Here is a 22,191-nt window from a genome sequence, read left to right on the forward strand (position 1 = left end):
TCCCTCACCAAGAAACAATGCTTGCATAGATTACATTGCAAAAGTAAAAAGAAAATGCCGTCAAAGCACGTTCAATTACTTGTCGGTGCTCTAAAGAGCTTAATAACTTAATTCTGTGTGACAAAAGGTCACAGAGGTGTGAACGACGCAATTGAGACACCTACACAACTGTTGTCATTTCTGCTGCTATGATATGCTTCCAGATATTTGCGTTGGTCTTTGTTCCGCCCCGCTCCAGGATATCAGCGGCAGTGCTTCAGCAAATTGATCCTGTCTTCAGAAGGCAGAGATCTTTCAGGTTCATTTTGGCCTGTTTCTGATCATGATCTAACACTCGTAGTTTCCCCCATGAACTATGAGACCGCAACACTATTTGGTTTCAAGACATCGTTCTAACTTTTGTTAGCAACGGGCACCTTTTCTGTACTTATGCTCCAAGTACAAATGAGGCCTTATTGCCATACAGCTCATGTCAAAAAAAGCTAACAAACGAAACCTAACGAAGTATAGCTAACCAGTGGCCCAAGAAAGCGGTGCACAAAGGTTACACACCATGCAAGGTAGCTTTGTGCAGCAACAGCAGCATTCAAGAAAAACCACAGTTCCTTATGCATGTAATCAAATGGATATCCTAAATGGTGCTGAAAACAGTAAAGGCGAACCTAACAGAGCCAGCAGATAAAAATGAAAAGGAGAGGTTTGATTATCATGATAATTATAAAAAATTTATTAATGAAATAAATCTTGGTGATCAATCTCACTATTCCGAGAGTCCGTTGGATCTTGCAGGCTCTCTTAGACGTTCACGAGTTTTTGAACAGGATAAAAAAAATACTTGCAATCTTGAAGGTGTTAAAGCTGTATTTTTGCCCCACGTAAACTGGCCAGTCTGTGCAGGATCGGGAATTGATAGGAATAAAAATTCACAGCGCACTGAAAAAAATGTTTCGCTCGAAGCGTTTCCTCGACCAGTGTCTTGTGGTACAGAGAAAGTCGGCCAAACGGATCGTTGCTTGAATGCCCAACTGTGAAAACATGAAAGGTGAAAACACGAAACCTTTCGATCATGGGACGAATTTTCAAAAGCACTGAAGAATTGGCCTAACATCATTGTTTAAAATACCTCTATTTTGATACGTTGCAAAACATAGCAAACGCAATCCTGGAAGCATATAATATCATCAAAAATTAGGTATTGCGTCAGTGACGGGTATGTGACCTTGTATCATGAAGAATTCGTTTCTTATGTTCGTGAAAGCACAGCGAGCTTGCTGTGAGGGGCATTGTTTTCAATATTTTATATGCTATCTACGTATGTGTTGCTTCATTGTGCTCAAGGATATACATGAGAATGATTTTTATAGAAGAAACTTAATCCGTTATTCCCGACTCGTTTTGTGTCCCTGTCTATGTCGGCACCCTTCTGCTTGTTTTTTATTCTCGGTATATGTATCAACTAGCCCACTACAGCCTCAACCTGGCGTCCCCGTGACATAACTTTAGCACTTGTCCATTCATCCCCAGCGATTTCATTGTTTCCCGCGGCCCCCTCATACTTCACCAGTGGTATGAGCACACTCTGCATAACAGTGTAATAATTCTGCCGAAATAATAAAATTAGGAATTACCGTCAACCAATGCAACTTAGATGCAGGATAATGTGTTTTGTGTTATCATGCAGTAGCCAATAAAGCCTGCCGCTGTTCAGTCTGATTTCTTCTGTGCTCACAAGTTCAGTTTTTTTTTTCTTTCGTGTCTAACTGAAGACATTTCTTTCATATCAAACCCGTTATATATAACATGGTAAGTGCTTTTACTAGGTTTTACATGTGCAAGATGCCCCGAAATATTGCGTCTAGACATACTCGAGTACAAATTATTGTTGATTGCGATGGTAACATCCATCGAACAGATCAATAGTTTTATCCAAAGCGGGAATCGTTCACAGATCTCAGGAGAATTCTCGGGTCGACAGAATGAACCAGACGCCAGCGGTACCCACAGGGCCACTCCTTTATAACACCCTACACCACAGAGACACTTACTTTCCAGTACGTATTTAGAAACGCTAACACAAAATAGAAAATCTAATTGTACACGCGACACTGCATCAAAAAGGCTAAATGTTTTAGAAGTTTATGCTCACAATTTGGTGCCGATTATTCTGTGCATAGCTGATGCAGTGGTGTGAGCGTTCAGGTGGCGTTAGACGATAAAAAAGCTGTCCTACTGGCGGTTTCGGACGACCTCCCCCTTGACTGCTGACAGAGGCGATGTTGAGTCGACGGTGGCATTGAGGGACAGAACCTGAGCAGCCCAAGTGGCAGGTGGCAAGCGCCTTTTCCCTGAATCACCCGCACAACCTCAGGAATCACAAGGAGTCTACAGTGCAGTGCCGTAGACCATGAAACCACCGGAGTCACAGGCGGTATTATTTTCCCCGAGCCGCGCCGTCCCTGACCTCCTGGATCCTCCGCTTCTCTCGTTCCACCCTCGTTGTTGTCGCGACTGCAGGAAAAAGGAGCCCACGATATCTTAGTGGTACGGGAGGAGTCTGTCTTTGGTCTCCATCTTACCTAATGCAGGAAAAAGAAAAAAAATGCACGGCACTGCCCCTTGCTTTGTAGCTGAGCCACTTCCGCTGTTTTGTGCGGACAGAGGAGGAAATAGAGAAGAAAGAAGGAAAAATAAGCACAGTAAGAGGGAAAGACGTGCGTCGCAACAGCCGTTATCCGCCCCAAAAGTGGTGGCTGGTGCAATGACGGCCTACGACAGGTACCACCGCCGGTGGCAGGGGAGCCCCTCCACAAACGGGGCCTACCATTCCCGGCCCCATAGGGCTAGGAGCAGCCACCCCTTCCCGGCTCCCACCCCTTTAGCGCCAAGACGACAAGGATGACGTATCAACACACAAGTTATAAAAAAACCGTCACGCCAACCACCCGCTTTTATAACTTGGGCGCTGATACCTTTCATCATTGTCGTCAATGTCTTCTCTTATCCAGCGATCCCCCCTTGCCAATCCTCCGCAAATTTGTCATCCTCTTAATTTATTTATTTCTTAGAATTTCAAGGGTCCACAGGTGGGACATTAAATGAGGGGTGAGTGCTTGAATGGCTGTTAACTGGTTTTCGTACGGTGATTACAAAGATGATGAAACTTCATCAATGGCAGCCTTGAAATAAGCAGAGTGAGTGAGTGAAAACTTTATTGGATATTTCAAGGGTTTCGCGGTTGTGAAGTCTCCGTCGTCTTCTCTGGCGCTGGCGACTTGAGGCTTCTCGTCAGCAAGGGTGGGCCCCTATTCCAAGGCTCCACTGAGTCGTGCTGCATCAGTCGCGTGCTGCACTAAGGCCCTTTGGGTGAGCCGACTCTCCCATTACTCCGCACTCGAGTCTTCTTGTTGGTGGAATGCTTTGTTGCGTTCGCATTCCCACGTGATATGATAAAGTGTAGGTGTGGCATCGCACCAAGGGCAGGTCGCTCTGTATTGTGTCGGGAACATTTTATTAAGTATGTGTAGGTTAGGAAAGGAGTTGGTCTGTAATCTGCGCCAGCGGGTCGCTTCCTCCTTTGTTAGCGCTTTGTGTGGTGGTGGATATCTAGTTCTAGCTCCCCTATGCAAGTGCATGATCTCTGCGTATCTCCCCTCGCAAGCCTGTAGGCGGAGCTCCGGAGCATTTGACTGCCCTGCTCGGAATGCGTTACCTCGAGCTAGGCTGTCTGCCCTTTCGTTCCCCCCTATGCCCGTGTGGCCCGGGATCCAGATTAGGTTATGCCTGGGTTTCTCCTCGGCGGAAGCAGAACAGAAATTGGCGCAAGGCTGCTGGGAAGATCATTCCAGTCGCGAGCTGTGTACACGAAAAAAGACTTCTGGAAAGCAGTAGTGCGGGGACGATGCGGGATAACGCTATTAGAATTGTCTACGCCGGATGTTCGACGTACCGCTAGGATGAGCTCGCTGTCACGAGGTGAACTACGAAAAGACTTGTGATAAAGGCAAAGGCTTGAAATTTAGCAACGAGCAGCTAGAGAAGAAAATAGAAATTTACTCAGTACGCTTCACATTGTCCTTATTGTCGTCGTCGTCTTCTTTTATCCCTCAAGCTCCTCCTTTTTTTGTCCTCTTATGTGTGACGCATGTCCAAGAGATAATCTCGAGCACGCATGAAAGTTGATGGTGACATTCATAGAAAGAATGAATAGTTTCACCCAATGCAAGAAACGCTCCCGTGAGACTTTGTTCTAAATTCGTTTTGCACATCGGACACTGTATAATAAACACCATATTGTAGAGAAAAAAAGCACTTATGTCTCCCTGAAGTGCGGTGAGGCGAAAGCCTTTTCTGCGACTCATTCGTCGCTTTTTCACTCATTTGCTGCTTCTTTCTGTTTTATTTCTTTTGTTGCATGTGATCTTTTTCTGATTTTTTTATTTTCTTTTTACTCTGTGCATTTTTTATATTTTGGCAGTTTTTATTTCTCCTTTTTGCATCTTCTTGATTTACAAGTCCTTGCCCCTTTTACTCTTGACTGACGATTTCCAAATGAAGAGCGCTGGCACTAAAGATACGCTAGTTTGAAAAGCACGTTTTTGCACAATTCTGAAGTATATTTAGGTTCTGACGTCGGTACTATATATCGGAAGTCCTTGGCTATTTTGTCGTTGATGAGACATTTTGGCGCTAATTAGTTACTCCACATCAAATACATTTCGCACACAGACACATTGTTTCGGCTTCCCCGCGGTGGTGCAGTGGTGAGACGCGCGACTACTTGCCGGAGTTCCCGATCCCGACCGCGGCGGCGGTGTTTCGATGGAGGCGAAATGAAGTGGCGTCCGTGTGCTGTGCGATGTCAGCGCAGGTTAAAGATCCCCAGGTGGTCCAAATTACTCCGTAGCCCTCCACTACGGCTCCCCTTTCTCTCTTTCACTACCACCTTCCTCCCTTTCCTTAGGGCGTGGTCAGGTGTCCACATAGCAAGTGTGACAGATACTGCGTCTTTCTATTCCTGTGAACCAATTATTTTTAGATTATTATTACTATTATTATTATTAATATTATTATTATTATTATTATTATTATTATTATTATTATTATTATTATTATTATTATTATTATTATTATTATTATTATTATTATTATTATTATTATTATTATTATTATTATTATTATTATTATTATTATTATTATTGTTTCGCCCTGTACCTCATACAGCGGTTTATATACTTATTATTAAATTGATTTCTCGACAGAAATGGTGTGGCAAAGACAGAAATGGTGTGGTCTGCAATGCCTATATAAACTTTATAGCCTGTATAGCGTTTCCCAGCTAATATTATCTAAACGTTAGAAAATAAAAAATCGCGCTGGCTGCAACCTTCGCCAACATATCAGCCTACCGCTGGAACTGGGCTGTCGAGTCACGGCCGCAGTTATTTTCGTTCACTCAAACTACGATCGATAGTATACACAATCGTGGCGCACGGAACTTGCAAGGGTGGAAGAACGGGTTAGTTGGTAAATCATCTTGGAAAGCAAACTAGCGCACTTCAAAACAAAGACACAGGAAGAGAACGACAACACAGCGCATGGAACTGTTCGTCACATTTTTTTTTTGTTTCGTGGGCTTTCTTTGCAATTTGGAAAAAAGATAGTAAGGCTTTCTTTACAGGAAATGTATGGAATTGTGGTCTCAGAAGGTACTCTGCAACTTTGCAAATCCTATTTATTGTCTAAAGACGATAATAAGTAAATTAGAAAAATTGCCTGAATTTTTATTCAGTTATTTGCAAAATAAAATATTTCCTGCGATGCGCCAGATGGCTGCCAGGTGAATACAAGCGATGTTTGTGGCCTACCTAAAATGTTTTTAACCCTTGTCTAAAGTTGGCTCGTACATAGGATCTTATATAGGCGCTGATAAAGGCTTAATAAAATCAACGATGTCCGAGCGTTTTAGGGCCATCTGCGCCATCGCAGTCTTACATCAAGTTGGGGCGGTAAGTGTAGGAAGTTTTTATGTTGTGCGCCAAGAGTGGCTTGATGAGTGCGACAGCACCGACAGACATGATTGCATGGTATCATGGTTCTCTGGTCATCGCGCACTGAAGTTGAGGTTACTTTTATGCGCGAACCTGATGCGCACTGGCCTTTTGAAGGCCTCTCACCTTTGAGGAGTTCAGCGGTTCACTAGACAATGTTGTTTTAAGCGTGCTACCACCGCTTGCACTAAATAGAATAAAAAAATGGCATGCATCCGCAACCATTGAGAGGATGGCTATAGGCTGTCGCATAGCGCTTAGGCTTTATGGATGTACGGTTTAACCGCACGCGCGGACGCACCGCAATACGCTATCCTTCCCATAGGCCGTTCTGCTCCGGAACCCTAAACGACAAACTTTAATAGGCAAACTGAAATAGTTTACGCATAAACACAAAGGCAAGCCGAGAAAAACAAGGACGAGTGCTAACTCAAAACTAAGGTTTAATCTAACCACACTCGAAAAAATAGGAAAAACCAACCGAAACAAAACAAGGCTCACATCATAAACATCACGAGCCACCCCGTCAAGCCAACTAACTGGGATACTTAGGTTAACACGTAATGTGCGTTGTTGCAGTCACGTGTTGCCATAGTAAACCAACTCAATGGAATACACAGGCTAACACTTGATGTTCATGATGTCAGCCTTGTTTTGTTTCGGTTGGTTTTTCCTATTTATTTGAGTATTTGTCTTGACTAACGAGTAATTGTGATTTATCGCTCGACTGTGTATGTTTCGCCCTACCGGGGTGCTGCAGTTGTCCGCGCGCTTGACTGTTGTTCCCAAGTGTGCGGGATCGAAGCTCGGCTGCTGCGGCCGCTTTTTCGACAGCGGCGAAAAGCAAGGCAGTCATGTGTTATGCGAGGTTAGTTGACATTAAAGAATCCCAGGTGGACGAACTTTCTGGAGCCATCGCCTACAATGTCTGTCATAGCCGAAGTCACTTTGGGACGTTAAACTTCACAAACTAAACCGACAAATACTTGTTTTGTCTCACCCGTTCTTTGTATCTATTTGCAAACTTTTTCAGTATGAATTTCAACCAGCTATCCCGACGTTTGGTTCTCTAAATCGGCAAACTTGACAACTCAGACACCAAAGCCAAGTTGAGGCTGAGACAGTTTCGGCAGTCAGGGAACTCTGCAGAAAACTCTTTTTCGGGCGAACGAAAATTTTATTGGAGTTTCTTTTTTCTGAATTTACAACATAACAAAAACAACAGTGGTATAATTGAAAATATGCCAACTCTTTTATATTGAATAATACTTCATTTAAAGCTATAAAGTATAATGAAAGTGACATTTCCTATTTTCTAGATGATAAAACTGTCCAATTTAGGGCAATCTCTGTTTCATAGAGCTCTAAAACGTTTCTTTTATAGAAGTTTTCGAAATTTTTTCTGAGATGACTGCAGAATCTGCACTGGAAAAGTGAGTAAGTCTGAAGGTTGCTGTGTTGCCAGCGAGATGTGTGAGCGGGATTTCGCAAGTGACAGATACTGCTCCTTTCCTTTGCTGTAATTCAATTATAGAACGCCGGGGCATTCCACTGAGAGGCGTGGAAACCACTGAGGTACAAGACAGAAAGCTGAGAACCGATACTGGTAGTTGGCTGGCGGCCATCTTGGATTCGAAGTACAACGTAATTGACTCTAATTAATTACCTTATTAACCAACATCAAGCATTTTGTCATTTGCACACGTTTTGTTGTTACTCTATCCGTTGGTATACCACTGTTTTTCCGATAAACCGAATAGTTCCCCATTTACAGCTGTGACTAGTTCACGCCCATGAGAAACCCACATACACAGTCGTACAATGCCTATGCAAAAGTAATTAAAATAGGTGATAAGGGATCCGCACATGCTTGTTCAACAAGTTGGTACTGAATAATATATATATATATATATATATATATATATATATATATATATATATATATATATATATATATATATATATATATATTTACTGAATAATATATATATATATATATATATATATATATATATATATATATATTTACTGAATAATATATATATATATATATATATATATATATATATATATATATATATATATATATATATGACCTTCTGTGCTGCCTCTCCAGTCCGCTAGCCAACGTTTCGGGCAGAGGAGTGCTGGAAATGCGCAATGAAGTAGGATAAAATTTAAAAAGCACACAGTGCTTACTATAGGCCATGACACGTGGCGGGGGCACAACGTCGCCTAGCATTAATCAAAATGCATTTCTTAAATGTGTAGCTATGAAGGCGGTGGCCCGAAGTACTTGATGCGGTATTCAGTCGGATGCTTAGCTTTCATTTAGGCAGCCGGAAACGCTTTATCACGAACTACCTTCTGTCGAGGAGTAATTGTGTGGCGGTTAGTGTTGCATCCGAATACAGTAGCTGTCCAAGCATGCCTGTACCAACATATGGCGTCGTATCGCAGCCGCATAGGACATACATAATTCAGGAGCGTCGAAAACTGCATAGTGGTTTGTGTTTCCAACCTTTACACCATCAAAGACAAGGGAAAAGAACGAGGCGGGTTCCCTGCGCAAAAAAAACATGTATTCGCCTCGTTCTCTGTTGCTTGGCATGATGCCAGCTGAAGATTGGAGGCACAAAACGTTCGTTGATTGAAAGCGGTCAGTTAGGCATGTAGGCATTCAGCTGGGCAACCACGTCTTAGCAAAAGATAACACTGGATGCAGAAAACAGTTTTTCACGAGGAAGGTTATAAGTGTTGAATAAAAAGATCTTCAGTTCGGAGACAACATTTGTTACCAGTGAGACGCCTCCCACAAAGTTATCTGCGGCTAGGATGATAATTGTTTATATGTGGAACAGCAGCAATCATCCACCATACGTGAGAAAGTGGTGGCAGAGCATATGTTTCATTTAATTCGTGAACGGATAATGGGCTTTTGCCGCGCGAGGCGGACTTATTGTTGTCCGATGGCGGAACGAATCACTGCCACATCGGCGCAACTATTTAGGCCGTGACACCTTTTCCCAAGCATTTCACCCCAGAAAAGCCGAGCACCAGGCCGGGGGAAAGCTTGTACCCATTGAAAAACCGGTGGGTAATCGGCGGCACCATGGATCGAACCCGGTACCTCCCGAATGCGAGGCGGATGCTCTACCACAAGGCCACCGCTTCGGTGGCGTAATTCTCAGATTTCTTTTCGGCGCATCAGATGAACATGTTTTCAATGGCTATGGTCTGTCACAGCGGTAGCGGTGTAATTCATCTTCTCTTATTCAATACCGGCCCTTATGCAGTATCCGTTTGCAAAAAAAAAAAAGAAAAGTTAAGGTCTTGATTTTAGGTTGTCAAATATCGGCTATTTCTCTATATAGGTTTGCAATATAACATTCAGCTTTTTTTTTGGTGTAAGGAGATCGTATAAACCGGTTTTGTTCTTTTCGTCACCTCCGTCCACGCTCCTGTTTTACAGATATCTACCAGAGTACACATCAAGCGTGCTCTCAACTGGCAGGTGCGCTGTGAACGTGTGCAGTTGCATCAGCAAGGATGGCCTGGGCCCCTCGTGCGCATTGACGGCCGCTTCAACGCATCCGCATAAGCTAACGTTATTGAACAGGAGCTGATCCCCCATGTGCTTGGTGGGCCCTGCAGCGACGGCTTCTTCCTGTTTCAGCAGGATCGGAGCCCTGTGCACACAGCTCGCACCGTGGGCACACTTCTGAACCAGCTGGGAATCCGCACGCTGGAGTGGCCACCAGCAGGTGCTGACCTAAACCCGATTGAGAATGTGTGGGGGATGATCAAAAAGGAACTGGCAGCCCGGAATTTACGCACGGCTACATCAGATGAACTGTGGAGTGCCGTGCATCAGGAATGGGACAGGCTGCGCGAGAGCGAGAGCGTTGTGCCGGCATTATACGAGTCTATGCCGCGCCGTGCAGTTCGTGTAATTGCAGTGAATGGTCAATTTACGAAGTATTAGAGCACCATTACTTTAATGTTTGTTTTCAAGGCAATAAAAATCTTGTGAGTGCCCGGCATGTTGTGGTAACTTATTTGAAGGGGGTGTATGAAGCAGGGAGCCAGAGTGCCTTGCGTTTTCCTTCTGATGTATTCGCTGTATCAAATTAATCAGGACTCGTGTGGGAGGCGCACGTTTCTTCTGCCAGCGTTCCGAGCCTACTTCGCAAACATGCACTCAATACCAAACAATCTGATCTTCAGCTTCGCCGCGGGAAGGGCTCACAATAAGGATCGAGTGATATAAGGCGGATGGCTCGACCAGACAGTCTCTCACCATGAGAATAATCAGCCGTACCTTGCGGTTCTGTATACAACGACTCTGCCTCGTGGAAATTTTTATGCGAACAGGAGAGCAATATGTGAAGGGACGCACTATGCACATAGGCACGGACCGTGAGATGACGCTGCCGAGCAGTTTTCTCGCAGTTCCAGCGGTGTGTCTCCACTTTGCCTTAAGTACGATCTGGAGCAATACAGTGAGCAAACGAAGAAGCAGAAATACTTCCAGGCGTGGCAGCAGCCATTCAGAACTCGTCATCTGAATCCAAATCCTTCTTAGAAACGCGCTTTCTGTTTAATGAAGCAAAAAAAGGTTGTTCCAGATCGCCAACTGCAATTTACTGTTAGGTGCATTAGATGAGAAAAACACAGAGACGAGTTCCCAACTGACGATAAAATCATTCTATTTTTATCAGCATGAAGGAAACGCGAAATATTGGTGAAACTAAAATCAGACCTCCCTTTACCACTCTGGAGCCAAGTGGTTTCACGCCCCGTTTCCGTCCACTTGTTCCGTTACTGCGCTAGTTTCATTTCATGTGCACCATGCAGTCGCTCATGGACATCACAAATCGCGCGCATCAGGCTCACAAATGTGTAACATGACTCCGTGCATAGTGAGCTCTTACAGAGAACTGATATCAAAAGACCGTCACCATTCACACGCATAACGAATAACTTCAGTAAAGGTACCCTATGCCCATTTGACACAGTGAAGGGTTGAAACTATGCTAAGTTCGCAACACTTAAGACGCAACATCAAGGTTCTGCTTGCATTTCACACGCGCTCTCATTATGCGGATGCATTAGTTCTTGAAGAACAGCTCTTTTCTGTGTTTTTCTCGCGATCCCAACTTGGCATTCTCACGGCTATTGACGGATTGAAGAAAAAAATCAGGCCTGAAAAGTGGCTTCTCAAGGCTCGAGCAAAATTTCGCGTGCATTTTTTTTTTCTTGTAGCGTGCTAGCCGCCGACTGATTAGGCAGGCAAGCCATCGACGGCGTCACGGCCGAAGCGCGCCGACAGTGGGAGCAGCTGTCACTATTTTCCCTTCGGGAACTATACACTTTTCACACTACTCTTCGACGAGACCGTTCAGAGTAGCCGAAATCCGCACTATGAATTTATCAGTCGTGATAAGCACCCGCGCGAGAGCAAGGGGGAAGTTTGTCGTCACTAGGGGCACTCTCGCAGCGAGCGAGCGCGGCGAGATAGCAGCGCCGTGGGGCGGCCCCGCAACTGCTCCCGCCGCCGAAGCGGCGGTCTCTCCACTTTTGCTCACGACTGTACGAACTTACGTATGTATGTGTATACATGAATGTAGGTTCGTATCCACTGATGTGTATATATATGCGTGCATGTATGTTTCTATGTTTTGTTTGTAAACTAGGTATTATTGTCGCTACACCACTGAAGGAATATACAACTTATTCTGTATGCACAATGTCTTCTCCCATAGCGAAACATATTGTGAATACCTTATGTACGGTCTCTGCTGCGTCTGCCACTGCTCCTATGTAGCGGTGGATGAGAGCCTGTCGATTTGCCCACAAAAACAGCGTTTTACTCCACCCCCTCGCGTCAATGAAAAAACAAAAACAACAAAATGCAATGAAATATTATTTAAAAATTTTGAGAGCTCCTTCAGAAACCTCCATTCCATTTATTTGCCATAAAGAAAGCCTCGCGAGTTTCCTTTTTCAGATCTCCAAAAAAAGCCCGCGAAATATAAGAAAATTAAATTACAATGGCAATTTTGCGGCATGACTGTGCTGCTCTTATTCGTGGTGTGAGTGAAATAAATCAGGTGCAACGTTGGCTCCAAGGACAATGTCAATGCACTAAATTGCGTCACTGGGAACATACGCGTGCAGAAACTTACTGCCGGCTACATCAACTCGATGATGATGATAAACAATACAAATGATATTTGCGAACTGGGATGGCGAAAATTAAAGCCTTAAATATAAGATTACAGCAAACATCTAGAGAGGAAATATAATATTCATGCGGATAAATGACGTAATTTACATTTTCGCCTGATAGTAAATGTGTCACACATGCAATAATAACTCGTTTTTACAGGGTGCCTCGATGGCGTCCGCGCGCCGCCGTTCAGGGTGATTACAGCGCCGCCATTTTGGTTCTAAGAAGCGCTTCACGCATCGGCTGACCGCGCTAACCGGCTGCAGGGACCAGCGTGGCAGGGACGACCGCGCGGACAGCCGCTTAAAACCAAAATGATGACCGCCTAAAACTAAAATGACGCCTCGGTGGCGCGATGCGGTACAAAGCGTATCATCCCCCTGAACGGCGGTGCAACAAAAAGCACCCTACATTTTAACAGCTTTTAGCGACCTCTCATGGTCATTTAGTATCCGTTACGTAGGTGCTTGATGTTTAAAAAGATGCCATAATACACGTGGGATGGGTGCGTCAGCGGCCTCGCTAAATGTATCGTGCTACCTTTTACAAGCGTCTGTATGGACATTGTTTATCTCTACCCAACTATCAGTATTTCATTGCGCTTGCCACAGGGAAGCTTTACAGCACGGCGAAAGCGGTTCTTGCTTGTCGAGAAAATAATTGCTGCAGTGTGCGTTCATTTTCGGAAGATGCGACAATGCTGCATTAGCGCTGAACCTCCCGAATGCGTCGCAAAATGGCTGCTTGTTGTGCGGATAAACGTGTGCACTAAGGGCGTCACGCCGCATCAATTTTGCATTCAACTGAGAAGGTGACGTTTTCTTGCCCTCAAGATGCATGTCGCATTCTGCAAAGCCTTCGGTCCGCTCTTTTCGCTTCGTGGTTTGCTTATTGCGTCGCGATAACGCGACAACGTTAGCGGAATGTGTTTTAACAGGTATCACTGGGAGGTGCTTATTGTCATCGGGATATTTCTTATATATATTAAAGTTGCTATAAATGTGTAGTTTCAAAGTGACCCCTATCAGCAACAAATGAAGCACGAGTGAAACTATGAAATCGCGCACAGCAAGGCAAGCTTTTAGTTGTATAGGGAACGGAGCTGTACCGCAGTTGATTTTCAATTTGCACACACAATAACTTCTACGTAGTAACAATACGCGTTAAAATTTCTTACCTAAGCTCTTATAGCTTTGTGTTTTAAGGTAGCGTTGAAGTTATCACGTTCGGGCGTCTTCGAAATTGATGGTACATTGCTTGTTCGCAAGTGTCTGGCCCTTTTATAATATAGCCGCGTCTCGTGTTTGCAGACACTATCCTCAGGTAATTTTGCTGTCATGAGGTTTTATATGAAACCATAAGATACGAACGAAGGATGGTCGCCTTCGAACAGTTCACAACTTGCATTTTCGGGACACATCTATATGTGTATCGTGAGTTAATAAAGCCTGATTTTCCATGTAACCAAGCTTCCCTCATTTATGCCCTTTGTGATATTACTCAAGACACACGTTATTATTCATGTGCTTGCAGAATTCACATGAAAGCTCCTGTTATACAGAGGGTTGCATGCAGAAATATGCCACAGAATACGTTTACATGGCGCGTGTCGAAAGACAAGGTCAACGACAACATAGCCAGAACGATGGTATGAGGAGGCGGTTGACGATGCAGTAATGTTTCAGTTACCGTAAAACTTGGCTGTCGAAATCATCTCACGTAAAGTTGGCTGAACAGCTACCGTGTCCATTGAGCCGCATCAACTGAACATCGTTGCGGCTTCGTTGTAGTTGTCCTTGTTTTCCGTTCAAAAGTAAAAATCATTTCCTCGCCAAATGTACGTCACTGCGATGTCAGGGGTTTTCGTGACGTCACAACATCATGTGTTTGTTTTGCATCACAGTTTGCAGGGGGCGCTAAGAAATTACATAGGCTCGCTTAAGTCGACACGCAGGCATCAATGGAAGTTTTATTACCACGGCATTTACCTACCATACATTGGCCACCTACGCAGCGGATACTAAATTATCGCCCAAGGTCGCTTAAGACAAGTTGAATATTATTACAAACGTGAAAATGTCTTTCTTAAGCAAGTAACGTAAGCTAAATTGATTTGTTTATACCTTTATTAATTTTTATTTATTTGAGATACTATTAGTCAGGTCAACACCAAAACAGGAGTGACATAAGAGTAGTACAGACTACAAAATGAGAACACAATAAACAAAACACCAGCACCGTCCAGTCGGTGCCAAGTTTGAAGACTTCAAAAAATGAAACTGATCTGTTCGCAACACGCGTAAAAATCTCCATACAACCAAACAGAACAATGTAAAAGACCATGTTTCACAGAAATGCAAAGCGCATTATATCAGGCACGTTGGGTGCGCGTTTATTTGTAATTGCCTCCAGACGACTGCCTGAGCTCTGCATCGTTTGCAGCTAGGCAGAGGCAATGTCCGACAGACCAGGCTTTGGTTAAGTCATTGAAGCTCGTCAGCCTCTCTCCATTTCTTCACCATGGCTCTCTCTGGCATGGTTTCCGAGATCGTGCGACGGAATGAGCGACCTCTTTGAGGTTGATGAGATGCGGTGATACGTCGCCTATGTGTGCGCAGAGGTCTTGTCTGGTAAGCTTTTTATGTTCTTGATTATTCGGCAGGCTTCCACGAATATAACACCCTTGGCGTAATTCTTAATGGTCGTGCGCGAGTCGCTGACAACGACACATATGGCAAGTGCAATGACAGATTCTTTGACCACCTCGGCGTGTTGGGACTTTACGCTGCCGGAGTGGACAAGCGTTCTCTGAGTGTCGACGACCGCAACGGCGTATTGTGGATCGTCTTGACTCTGAGCAGCGTCAACGAAGCGCGCTATCCTCGCTTTTCCGCAGTTCCGCAGCAGGCCCGCAGCTATGGCTTGTGTTCTGCCTTGGATATACATCGAGTGTACAGTTCTCAGGACTTGTATCACTCGGATGCCTTCCCTGAAGTTACGCGGCATAATTTTTTTGTCACCGTGTTGACGGTGTAGCCGACGAGAAGCTTCTGGAGCAGGTGTCGTCTCGCTACCATTTTTGTCAGTGTTTCTACTGCGATATGTGTGGCGCTTCTGCAAATTCGTCCAGTGCGTTGTGGATTCCTAATTTTTCCTAGAGTTCTGTGTTAGTCGAGCACCGTAATACGAGCGAGCGCCTTCTTGTATGTTCTGCTTATAATCACGTCTATTTTGCTCCTCTGTGCCTTGTACAAACTGTGAAACATGGCCACATAGGTTGTGCGGCATATGACGAAGGGTTGCAGAAGACTTTTTAACGGCTCTCCTCCCTCATGCTACTTCTCCTACGGGTGACTTTTCAGCAGTCTCATTGCATTGACAGTATTGCGTATGAACGTATAGACCCTCGCCGTTAACGCCGTCGTATTCGATTGTCTAGTCTAGGAATGTTCTTGTTTTTTTTTTTCACAATGGGAATGGTTCCGCCGTCCCTCGTTTTTAACCTGTGTCCTTCATATTCGGTCTCCTGCTTAAATCTATTGGGTGATCGTCCCTTCTTCGTGGCGCGGTGCAGCAGGAGCTCCGTTTTTTTGGGCAAGCAGGCAAGCCCTATAATTCTCAGTTACTGTTCCACAACATCTATCGCTTCTTGCAGCGAAAATTCGATTTGGCCGTCACAGCCACGGCTGACCCAGATTGTGATATTGTCGGCGTAACGTTTCTTACGCACTGTTAAGCGGGGATCCAGGCACTGGTAGTGGGCACTGGTAGCGAGTAAGACCGGAGCGGGGGTGGCTCAGCTTGTAGACAGCTTGTCCGCAAAAAGGCACTTCCTCTTTCTCGGCGATCTGCCCGCCTGATTGGAACTTCCTCTTTACAATCTTGCCCCCGCAGAAAAGAGGAGCCAACCTGGCGACTCAAGGAGACGAAAGGATAGCGGGATCGTAATAGGGTTTCAAACGGTCCACGTGAACAATCTCACGCCCACGGCGACGAAGATCGGTGGAAGCGGCTAGCGGTTCAACAAGGTAATTCACGGGAGACGTTTGTTGGAGCACTAGATATGGTCTGTGGTATTTGGCAGTAAACTTGCTGGTAAGACCTGGTGGTGTCGATGGGACCCAGAGCCATACGTGAGCACCGGGAGAAAATTGATGCACAGGGTGGCTGCTGTAGCTGTGCGCTTTCTTCTGGGCTTGCTCGTCCGAAGTAAGCGAGCGAGCCAGCTTGCGACATTCTTCAGCGTGCCTGGCAGCTGCTGAAAGTGATGTGTACTCTAACATATCAGGACGGTAGGGAAGGATGGTGTCGAGTGGAGACGAAGGTTCACGCCCGTACAGCAGAAAAAATGGTGAGAATCCGGTAGTTGCTTGAATGGCGGTGTTATAGGCATAGGTTACAAATGGGAGAATCTTGTCCCAATCGGAGTGGTCGGAGGCGATGTACTTGGACATCATGTCACCCAGCGTGCGGTTGAAGCGCTCTGTGAGGCCATTGGTTTGAGGGTGGTACGCTCTGGCTGTCCGGTGGATGGTCTGACATTCGCATAGGAGCGCTTCGACAACCTCGTATAGGAAATACTTTCCTCGATCACTTAGAAGTTCACGAGGGGCCCCGTGCCGCAGAATAAAATGATGAAGAAGAAAGGACGCGATGTTGGGTCCGGTGGCATCCTGAAGTGCTGCTGTCTCCGCATAGCGAGTAAGGTGATCGACGGCCGCGATGATCCAACGATTCCCCGCACCTCCACCAAGTGTTAAGCGGGGATCCAGGCACTGGTAGTGGGCACTGGTAGCGAGTAAGACCGGAGCGGGGGTGGCTCAGCTTGTAGACAGCTTGTCCGCAAAAAGGCACTTCCTCTTTCTCGGCGATCTGTCCGCCTGATTGAAACTTCCTCTTTACAGCACGTTCGCTTTGTGACGACCTCTGTATGTGCGCGGGGTCTAAAGAGGTTATATATAAAAAAATTACTGGTGTGTAAGTGGCGTCCAAAACGTAAAGCAGACGTCAGCTATCTTGGATGGGGCAGAAGGGCGCAGTGCGCCGTGCCAAAGATCTGCTCATTATCAAAACTCGCATATAATGCGCTCAATTGTTTCGCATTTGCCTGAACATGTTCACGCCTTTGTTTGATAAAAAAAAAACAGTTTGCGGCAAGTTTTCTTCAAAGTGACACTTTCGGTAATTTTAGCCTGGGGACCTGGGGACTAAGGAATTAATACTTTGGTACACAAAACAATGAAAAATCGAGTTTTTTGCGAACAGCTTTGAATGGTTGTATTAATAATTGAAACAAGCCTGGAAATAATGTTTATCAACTGCGAAGTAAATTTTATTTTATATTTCTTTATCTTAAATTCATATATTCATAGGGGAATATTGTGCTGATTTCGGGCGCTACTGTGAAAAACCGGGTAAATACCTTCGAGATTTTTAAACTAAAAGAAATATATTTTCTTCTATTCATTATCAAAATCCCGAATGTTTACAATTCCTTCGTCTATAATTTTGGATTATTTTGGCCAAGTGTTATTGTACGCGCACCGACGGATAAACAATTTTTCATTGAAATCCTATACGATCAAAAAGAAAATAAAAATTTTATTAGAATCGCCTGAATTCAGTCCTAGAGGTTGTAGAGGGATAATAAGTTGTCAGTAGGGTGCAATGACATGTTTTGAATGCTTTATATTTATCAATTTACTTCTATTAGTGGAGGAGTTTGTCGAAAGGTGGTCTCCTGATTATTCAGCAGGAAAAAGAAATAACGCAAGCCAAAAACAATTTAGCTAAAATAAAAAATTAAGTAATCAGCCACAGATACCATTAGAACCATTCCATTCAATCCCGTGCCGTCTTTGTAGCCAATCGCTAACTGAAATAATCATAAAATCAGCTGTGCATAACTAGACAGTTCCATGGGAAGTTAGTTAATTCATACTGACATTAAAACTGAATTGTGTAGAACAGTTAGAGGTTGGATTTATACACGATGACTCCCAGTATAGCTTGCTGCACTAAGGTATTAAAAAGAACAGAAGCTGCAGTTTATCAAGGGTATTTTCTTTGCGATATTTTTGGTCAAGTTGTAAATTAAATTACAACAATATGCCTGCAGTCAATGGTAACGCAGACAACAAACATCACTCGTTTCCTGCTTAGAATTGCCTACTATCAGGGTATTATATAGCGCAATGCGAAAATATATATATTCATCGTAATATAGCACAAATTAATCAATGTGTTCACTGCATATTTGCAGAGCAGTTTACAGCTGCACGATCGGAGTAGAATATGCCGTACAAATAATCACTCGTAAGCTCATTGCGGGGTTCACAATGCCGGCACCATTCTGCGATTCAGCTTTCGGCAAGAATTTAGAATGGGCCACTTCGTAGTGCCTCGACACGGGCCTTATGTTCCGCTGCAGTTCAAATTGCCGCGCCTGTGCAGTTGAAACTACACGGACTGAATAAGCGGTAAAACCTACTTGCGTTGCGACAGGGCTTGCTCATTATTTTTATGTTCCATAAATATTGCATATTATGAGATAAGGAGCCGGCGAACACGCGACGGCAGTATGATTCTGCTGCACCCATACATAAAGCGAGCCTTGGGTAGTAGAAGGTAAAAAAAAAGTTGTTTTAGCTATTTTGAATTTTTCACCTGTATTGGCTTGATATTTTCTTTTGGAAAATTTTTGTTTGGACTGAAGTAATCCACAAAAACTACAAAGTGCGTATGAATGACAGACACCAAACTCAGGCCTTCAGTCCAGAAATGGCAGTAAGGTGTAAAGGTAATTATGCATTCAACAGTACCAATAGTATTGGATTTCTTATCTAATTATTTACAAATGAAGCAAAAAATCTGACCTAATTGTGCTGAGATGCCCCATCGGCATCTTCCCTGATATGAAATGTGAGTCAAAATGTGTGCAGGTTTTTGTACGCAGTGTATGAAATTCATGCAGGTATCCAATTCAGGAGTGCATGCAGAATTCCAAGCAAAACAAGCCTTTGCTTCTTAAGGTATCATTCAATTGTGGTATTTTTGCTTAAATTTAGGCATGCTTTGTAGAAACAACTGTAGATGTTGATATAAAGTGGTTTTGTGGGGTGGCTGCTCCTGGCCCTACGGTGCTGGGATTGGTAGGCCACCGCCGCTTGCGCGGGGGGGGGGGGGAGGGCTAGCCTGCCATTGGATTCCTATCTGTTGTAGGCCGTCATTGCACCTACTACCGTTTCGGTGGTGGACCACAGCTGTTGCGATCCATATCTCTCTCTCCCTCCTCTTTTTTTCTTCTCTATTTTCTCTTCTGTCCGGACGAGTTAGAGGAGGTGGCTCAGCTACAGAGCCAGTACCAGGCCTATACATTTTCGTTTTCTTCTTCCTTTAGTGGCAACAACAACAAGTGGTGTCGTGTCTGGATCTAGCTTATGAATGGTTACCACATTTCTGAACCGCTTGGTTGCCGCATGCACTTCCATACATGCTTTGAACAGTCACGTTAGATTCTGCAATTAGCTTCTTTTTACTTTTTTTGCATGGAAGTGTTTTCACTTTTGAATGTATAGCCTTTCACAATTCATAATTGATCGGGTGAGCGTGTTTTGACATGATAAAAGGTTTCGCAGTTCGAGAGCATTGGTCCTTCATGATGCACAAGGGGCAGACTGCTTGCTGCGCTGGTGCTAATATCTTCCTCGATATCCCTCGATTATTATGCCAGTGTTGTGACTATTGTATAACCAGACAACTCACTCACCATGTTACCTTCAGCAAAAAAAGGTTGGATAATAGAGGCAGTTGCACTGCTGTCCTGATCAATATTTTCAAGTTGTTGAAACATAACCTGAGCTTTGAGAGCAAAATGAATCCCAACTAGATCTGCTAGAGAGCAAGTAAAGTTGAAAGGCGGAAACATGGCACTTGGCTGAATTCTCTTGTGAAAATTTATATATCTGATCCGACTCGCCACATTCTTCAGAGTTGAAATAGTGGGAGCTAGGGATGAACTTTTGCCTTTCTTGGTGCACTGCTCCTGTTTCGTTCATAGAGCCACCATATCGTGTGTAACCCGAGTTGGGGTGCGAACACAGCATGTTCAGAGGGTTGTGGGGAAGCAAACTTGGTGGCACCGGGAAGGCTATGAACAATATGATGATGATAGGCTGCCTTTATACTGACTGGCTTGCATTTCTCGGTGTGTTTTGTTTGTGCGAGTGTTCCATAAGCTATCACATTTATGGCTTGGATTTGATGTTGAGGTGACTGGAATGATCAAAACGTCAATGTGATGATCGAAGTCCTCAGAACATGCTGTGATTTTACTCCTGGATTAAGTTGCAGACATTATTTTCTGGGCATACATATTTTGAGAGAAAATCTAGTAGATGAAGCTACGGGCAGAGTGCTTGCTTGGTATTCCAACCTAACTCCCCGAACGTCACCGTTTACTGGAAACAGATTGTTCAAGCTTCCAGCCTTCCGGTTGTTCACTCGTGCATTGCAGTGAAGCGCATTTACGCCTTGGAACATGGCAGGCTCTGGAGATTGTTCATCGCCATTTTACTAGGTTAGACCTCACGTGGACTCGAAACACCTTTTGCCATTGCCATGAGGTAGCGTTTAAAAGAAGGTTTGATGACAGACATACTGTTTGCTCTGTTAACAGGTAACAACGAGCAAGGTAGCATAACATTTCTTACGAGTTACATTATCTGGCACCTCCTGATGCATGTTGTGCCTGCTAGGGGCACTGAATCCTTTGTGTGAAATCGGAGGTCCCTGGAGGATCACAGACATTTAAATGCTACTTGAATTATGAGCAGATTGAGGTGGTAGATATTAAGACTGTTAATGGTGAATTCCAATAACAGACTGTGGTCACTTACAGAACACAGTTTTTCTGTTCTTTTTAGAGCAACTTGATTCTAAATGCAGATCTGGTACACAGGTCCCATCTTCCAAATTGAGATGAGGAGCGATTGATGAGCCAAGATTGCTCCATGGAGCAGTCTTGATTTCTCTGTCGAAATCAACAGGACCGGCTGGAAGTTTACTTGAGGATTTGTTCAGCTGCTCCTACCATTTCCAGTAGATTGTGTCTGCTGCACTGCATGTGTCCTCTGCACTCCATAATAGACTATTGGTACTTGCCGCTGCTACGATTGCAAATTGCTGTCATGAACTAGTGCTCACTCTTGAGGACAGCAAGTCTGAGAGCAGCAGTATTCTGCTATAATCTTTTTTTAAAGACCTCAGCTCGGAGTGCGACTGGAAAACTACGCTCGGAAACAATCTTCATGTGCTATTTGAGAACTCGAAGCCATCCGTCAACTCTTAAACAGGGAAAACGATGATCTGTGTCTTTGTTTTATTTGAGAATAGTGGCAAGGAAATCTGACCTTGCTTGCCTGCACTCGATTATCCGAAAGAATGGCATAAACTGTTGAGGTCAACAGTATTCTAAGAAGCAGCAGGAGAAATGCAGACCTGTTACAGGTTTGAAAACAGACGGCATGAGCACACGATGCACAGGCTAACACACAGAATGGCGGGCAATTCCTGTCAGTTCATGGGCATGAGTTTCAAACGTAGTCGGGACACAATCTGTGCTGGATACAGGTACTCAGTCGTGGAGTGGGCAAACCACTTCTGTTCTTGGATTGTAATTCACTATGTGCGAAGGAAAAGCAAGTGAACATGTCTCTCTGCTGGTGTATGTCACATTGCCTACTGCCATCGCGTTTGCTTTCAATATGTGCTAGTGACAGGAACGCACAAGTGGGAGTGGAGACACTGATCTGTGACATTATGGAAATGCAAAGATGTTACCATGGGCAAACGTCTCTTTGCATCACCACGAAGGTTGCTAAGGCTCAACTCCATGTACGAGCAAGCTAGTAC

This window comes from Amblyomma maculatum, chromosome 7 (genome assembly GCF_055883805.1).
Source record: "Amblyomma maculatum isolate TAMU_Amacu chromosome 7, ASM5588380v1, whole genome shotgun sequence".
In the NCBI taxonomy this organism is placed as follows: domain Eukaryota; kingdom Metazoa; phylum Arthropoda; class Arachnida; order Ixodida; family Ixodidae; genus Amblyomma; species Amblyomma maculatum.